The sequence below is a fragment of the Mustelus asterias genome, chromosome 18, assembly GCF_964213995.1.
Source record: "Mustelus asterias chromosome 18, sMusAst1.hap1.1, whole genome shotgun sequence".
In the NCBI taxonomy this organism is placed as follows: domain Eukaryota; kingdom Metazoa; phylum Chordata; class Chondrichthyes; order Carcharhiniformes; family Triakidae; genus Mustelus; species Mustelus asterias.
In genome coordinates, this window is record NC_135818.1 from 57211086 (window position 1) to 57217738 (window position 6653).

The following is a 6653-nucleotide window of genomic DNA, read 5'->3' on the forward strand; positions in this document are numbered from 1 at the left end:
GTTACTCGCCACAGAATTTCTAGCCTCTAATCTGCTCTTGTCGCCACAATATTAATATCGCTGGTCAAGTTCAGTGTCTGGTCACAATACTAACCCCAAGATGTTGTGGCGGATTCAGCAGTGGCAATGCCATTGAATGTCATGGGGAGATGTTCCAACCATTATCTTGCAATTGTGTCTGTCTATATACACCGTGTTTGTGACCCCCAACTCTCCACTCACCTGAGGAAGGAGCGGCGCTCCAAAAGCTCGTGATTCCAAATAAACCGGTTGAACTTTAACCTGGTGTTGAGTGACTTCTTACTGTGCCCACCCCAATCCAATGCTGGCATCTCCACATCATTGTTGGAGATGGTCATTGCCTGGCACATCTGTGCCACAAATGTTACTTGCTGCTTATCAGCCCAAGGCTAGATTCACGTTGACCAGTTCTTGCTGCATTTGGATTATCACCATTTCAGAATGAGGAATCACAAATGCTACATCAGCGATTACTCCCACTTCTGACTTTAAAATTTTAATTTTAAAATTTATTACTGTCACAAGTAAGCTTTACATTAACATTGCAGTGAAGTTACTGTGAAAACGGGAAGGTCATTGATGAAGCAGATGAAGATGGTGGGGCCTAGGATATTACCCTGTGGAACTCCTGCAGCAAAGTCCTGGGAATAAGATAATTGATCTCCAGCAACCACAACCATCTTCCTTTGTGCTAGGTATGATTCTAACCAGTGGGGATTTTCCTCCCCAAATCCCATTGCCCTCAGTTTGGGTTCCTTGATGCCACATTCAGTCAAATGCTGCTTTGGTGTCAAGGGCAGTTACTCTCACCACTTTTGTTCATGTCTGGATCAAGGCTGTAATGAGATCAAGGGCTGAAACGCCCTGGCAGAATCCAAAATGAGTGTCAATGAGCAAATTATTGTTAAATGTTGCTTGATTGCAGTCAATGACACCTTCTATCACCTTGTTGACAGACAGTTAACTGATGGGAGTGTAATTAGCCAGGTTAGTTTTGTCCTGCTTTTTGTGATCAGAACATATCTGAACAATTTTTCACATTGCCAGGAAGATGCTAGTATTGTATGTGTACTAGAACTATTTGGCTCATGGGGTTGGCTGGTTCTGCAGCACAAACCATCAGTTTTGTTGCTGGAATGTTGTCAGGGCCCATAGTCTTTGCAGTATCCAGTGCCTTCAGCTGCTGGTGTCCTCGTGCATCAGTCACTGAAAGTAAACATGCAGGTACAGCAAGGCGGCAGCAAATGGTATGCTGGCCTTCATATCAAGAGGATTTCAGTATAGAAATAGGGATGTTTTACTGCAATTGTACAGGGCGTTGTGTTGCCACACCTGGAGTATTATCCGCAGTTGTGCTGTCTTTATCTGAGAAAGAATGTCCTTGCTAGAGGGAGCACAGCAAAGGTTTACCAGGCTGATGGCAGGTGTCATATGAGGAGAGGTTAAGTCAGTTATTGAAGTTTAGAAGATTGAGAGGAGATCTCATAAAAACTTACAAAATTCTAACAGGATTAGACAGGACAGATTCAGTAAGAATGCTCCCAATGGTGGGGGGAGTAAAGAAGGGTCGCTTGGGATAAACCTTTTAGGACTGAGGCGAGGAAAAATGTCTTCACCCAGAGAGTGGTAAATCTGCGGAATTTGCTACCACAGAAAGTAATTGAGGCCAAATCATTATGTGATTTCAAGAAGAATTTATAAATAGCTCTTGGGGCTAAAGGGATCAAGGGATGGGGGGCTGGTGGAGGTGGGATCAGGATATTGATTATGATCAGATATGATCAAAGTGAAGGGCGGCAGGCTCAAAGGGCCAAATGGCCTACTCCTGCTTCTATTTTCTATGTTTCTTGATATAATGTGAAGTGAATCAAATTGGCTGAAGCCTAGCATCTGTGATGCTGGGGACCTCAGGAAGAAGCCAAGATGGATCATTTGATTTATTGTCACATGTATTGGGATAGTGAAGAGTATTGTTTCTTGCACGCTATACAGACAAAACATACCGCTCAGAATACACAGGGGAGAAGGAGGGGGTGCAGAATATAGTGTTATAGTCACAGGTGGGGTGTAGAGAAAGATCAGCTTAATATATGGTATGACCATTCAAAAATCTGATCGCATCAAGGAAGCTGTTCTTGAATCGGTTGGTACGTGATCTTAGACTTTTGTATCTTTTTCCTGATGGAAGAAAGTATGTCCAGGATGGGGTCCTTGATTATGCTGGCTGTTTTTCTGAGGCAGTGGGACATGTAGGTAGAATCAATGGATGGGAGGCTGGTTTGTGAGATCCTGGGTTATGTTCACAACCCGTTATAGTTTCTTGAGGTCTTGGTCAGAGCAGGAGCCATAGCAACCTGTGATACATCCAGAAAGGATGCTTTCTATGGTGCACTTGTAAAAATTGGCGAGAGTCGTAGCGGACATGCCAAATTTCCTTAGCCTTCTGAAAAAGTAGAGGTGTTGGTGGACTTTAACTATAGCATCAGCGTGAAGGGACCAGGACAGGTCATTGGTAATCTGGACACCTAGAAACTTGAAGCTCTTGACCATTTCTACTTCATCCCCGTTGATATAGATAGGGTCCTCCACTACGCTTCCTGAAGTTGATAACTATCTCCTTTGTTTTACTGACATTGAGGGAGTGATTATTATCATTGCATCATTTCACCAGATCATTGTTAGAAGATGCAGTGCATTATTCATTTTCAACAGTAGATCACCCCATCCAGTGATGGAAGACAGATCCAAAGAACACAAAATATACTGCTGGCATCTGAAACAAAAACAGAAAATGCTGGAAAATCTCAGCAGGTCTGACAGCATCTCTGGAGAGAGAATAGAGCCAACGTTGAGTCAGGATGACCCATCGTTATACCTGCTGAGATTTTCTAGCATTTTCTGTTTTTGTTCCAAAAACACTGCTGTTTTGAGCTCAAGCTGATAATCAGCTTCGACCTGAGTCGAGTGCGTAATTATTCAGTCACATGCTACGCCCTTTTTTTGTGGAACTTTAATAAGCTTATAAGTCTATCATAGTGCACTTCATTCGAAAGAAATCATTGAGCCACTTCTTCAACTTCCTCCACATAAAATTCCAAATGTGAATTTGGTAGTGATGACACCAATTTGGAACACTAATGTATACAAGTAAACAGCAAAAGACTGACACTAATTCTGCCTCAGTGTTCAGAGTTCTCAAATTTTAGAGACCCTAAGTATAAGTTTAAGTTTATTTAAATTTATTTGTCACAAGTAGGCTGTTCAGGTACGCAGAGGGAGCATTTAGCATGGCCAATGCATCGAACCAGCACGTCTTTCAGACTTGTGGGAGGAAACTGGAACACTCTGAGAAAACCCACACAGACGTGGGAAGAATTTGCAGACTCCACACAAACAGTGACCCTATTTGCAAAAATATACTGTAACAGCATGGATGCTCAGCATGATCAACCATGATCATAATGAATGACAAAGCAGGCTCAAAGGACCGAATGGCCTACTGCTTGTAGCTTCTATGTTAAATTGGGGTTTATACATCTTGTCAAACAATGGTTTCAATTTACAGTAATTTCTGATTCAATCATTTGGAAAACTATTTGGCAGTTAGAAAGATCATTTTGCCAACACAAGCCTTTGTAAATAAACCTCTTCAAAAAAAGTTGATAAATTGAGTATTGCTGTTGATATTTTAACGTTTAAAGAAACCACTTTGCATCAATACAAAGGCGGCAGTACATTCCAGGTTTCATTAATAACCCAATATTTCCTTGCCCAATTACTATCAGTATTTCGAGTTATTACTCAGATTAAAGACTCAAAATAAAGAATGCACTCTTTCACGTATCTCAATTATTTCCTACAAACACCTGTAGCTAACTTTCTGATCTGCACAGTGACAACATATTGCATGGCAGATAAAAACTCGCGGTTCTTTAGCCCCACAGACAATTTTCAAGCTTTCCTATGTGTACTGCATCGTTCTATTCTGCCTCACCATAACATTACCAAATTGGCGAAGAACTGATCAAAATGATCATTTCCAACCATGGCTTCCAGGTCTACAAGGAAATTGTTTAGCACGGTGTACGATGTAAAAAATCAGCAACTCTGTAAAGACCCAATCTCACTGGTCGGTGCAAAAAAAAAATGTAATGTCCTCATTTTACAAGGAAATGAGTCATGATTACAACACCACCAAAACCTTGTCTAGGCCGCAACAAATTAAGTGAAATGCTCGTCTACCCGGCAAATTACAATGCAAAGAGCGACCAACATCAATTAAAATAGGAGGGGGGAAAAAAATCACAGCACCAACATAACAGCTTCACTGATGTGTCAAATAAAACACCCCAGACGCGGTGGAAGAAACGCGAACATCAACACCAGGCTGAAAGTAAAACTGCAGCTGCTCACGTTACTCATTGAAGCATTGAATTGTACACAGGAATTGGAAAAAAAACAAAGAGTCCTCGGCGGACACTTTACACAGAGATACTGTCCATCGCGGGATTTATCACCACGATTCAGACACCAAGCCGATCGACAGCGCCTCGGTGACAGCCGAAAACCATCGCTGACAGAAGTCAACATCCCCACACCCTGTGAAACCTCTTACCGTTTGTTTCAAACTGGCGGCCCGAGCTCAGCGAGAGGATGTGCAGTCGGCAGCCTTTCCTGTCAGGCCGGGGAAGCAGTGAGGATGGGGAAGTTCAGAGGCCGGCGCGCAGCTTTCGTTTCCACCGAGAGCGACGCCTTTTCCTCCCCCAACCACCAAACACAATTCTCTTATCTGACAGGCCGGGGCCCGGAGCCGGTTAAATGTATATATATATATAAAATCACAGCCACACACTACACCGCACAGTGTGAAAGAATATCATCAAGCGGGCCCCTCACGCCGAGCCCGCTTTTTAATGTCAATGCAACCGACCGGCCTTAATATTTTCATGCCAAATATTCCAGATCTTTCTAAACGATACCCATCTTCCCCCCCCCCCGGCCGCCTCTTCCCTTCAGCTGCTACGCCCCCCCACCTTTGGCTTCACAGCCAAAGATGGCGCCTCCTCCCGAGCCGGCAGCGCCTGACGTCGCGGCCTCAGCCCGCCCACCCGGGAGATTGAGTGAGTGAGTGAGTGCGCGCGCGTGTTCGTGCACGAGCGCCCCTCCCCGTCCCTGGGGCTCTCTGCGCACCGCGCCATGCCTGGCGAATGACTGCGCGCGCGCGCGCGCGCGCCCGCCTGGCGCGGATTGAGGGCGCGCGCGCTCGCTCGCTCGCGCGCTGGCGGGGCCCGCCCCTGAACATTGTGAGGTCACCGACTGGAATGCGCCCTGGCTGGTTTCACCACCAGGCTCAAGGCATGTTTGGAGTCAGCATCTTTGTGTTTGCTGAACTCAGGCAAATAATACAAATGCCCTTTGGCGCTGCTTGATTTGTCTGCCTCGGTATGCAATTTTGGGTTTGGTGTTAAATCAACTGAATTCTCCCTCGGTTTTGTTTTCACAAGTCAAAAAAGGGGTGGGGAGCTTTGAAACAAAGCATCTTAACTATGCCTTAAATTAAGAAACAAAAACACAAAATGCTCATCACTTCTGGCAGTTCTGTGCAGAGAGAGAACAAGAGTTTGTTTCGTTGTTAATGACCTATCATCAAATCCTGCAAAAGTTATATATTTCATAGGTCTTCAGCAAGTCAAGAAGGGTGGGGAGGGTGAGGAAAGAACAAAGGGGAAGGTTTGCGACTGGGTGGAAGACCGGAGAGATCAAATTACAAAAGCTTGATGTTGCAAAACCAAAGGGAGTGGTAAAGGGACGAATAAAGTAAAAAATGTGTCTATTATAGATGGAGATGTGAATGGCAGAAAGAGAAAAAAAGAACAGCGAGAGTAAAGATCATGGCTTCCACTCAGCACTATATCCCTGCACTACAACAAATTCCTTGATATCTCTAACATCTAACAATCTCTGTGTTGAACAGATTCAATGCCTGAGCTGTCACAGCCCTATGGGTAGAATTTCACCACCCTCTGAATGGAGAAATTCCTCCTCATCTCAGCCCTAAATGGCTTACTTATTCTAAGAATCTCCTGGTTTTAGACCCCCGCAGGGGAAACATCTTTCCTGCATCTATCTTATCAACAGTAAGAAGTTTAACAACACCAGGTTAAAGTCCAACAGGTTTATTTGGTAGCAAAAGCCACACAAGCTTTCGGAGCTGCAAGCCCCTTCTTCAGGTGAGTGGGAATTCTGTTCACAAACAGAGCATATAAAGACACAGACTCAATTTACATGAATAATGGTTGGAATGCGAATACTTTGTTTGTGAACAGAATTCCCACTCACCTGAAGAAGGGGCTTGCAGCTCCGAAAGCTTGTGTGGCTTTTGCTACCAAATAAACCTGTTGGACTTTAACCTGGTGTTGTTAAACTTCTTACTGTGTTTACCCCAGTCCAACGCCGGCATCTCCACATCATGACTATCTTATCAAGCCATGTAAGAATTTTATATGCTTCAATTCGTTCTTCTAAATCCTAGAGAATATAAACCCTGTCTCCTTAATCTCTCCTAATAGGACAATCCCGCTATACTAAGGGTCAAGCTGGTGAACCTTCATTGCACTCCCTCTATATGGCAA

The 6653-nt window shown here is 44.1% G+C and overlaps 1 protein-coding gene across 5 annotated transcripts in view; it reads right to left on the reverse strand.

The window, feature by feature from the left end:
- Positions 1-5112, reverse strand: part of klc1a (kinesin light chain 1a) — an 85950-nt gene extending 80838 nt beyond the window's left edge. For 4 of the 5 annotated variants that reach the window (XM_078234006.1, XM_078234004.1, XM_078234007.1 and 1 more), the window contains exon 1: positions 4637-5110. The gene's annotated coding sequence lies outside the window, so the exon portion shown is untranslated. Of the gene's footprint in view, positions 1-4636 lie in introns of all 5 variants that reach the window. The other variant, XM_078234005.1, reaches the window with a different exon arrangement.
- Between the last annotated feature and the right edge of the window lie 1541 nt (positions 5113-6653).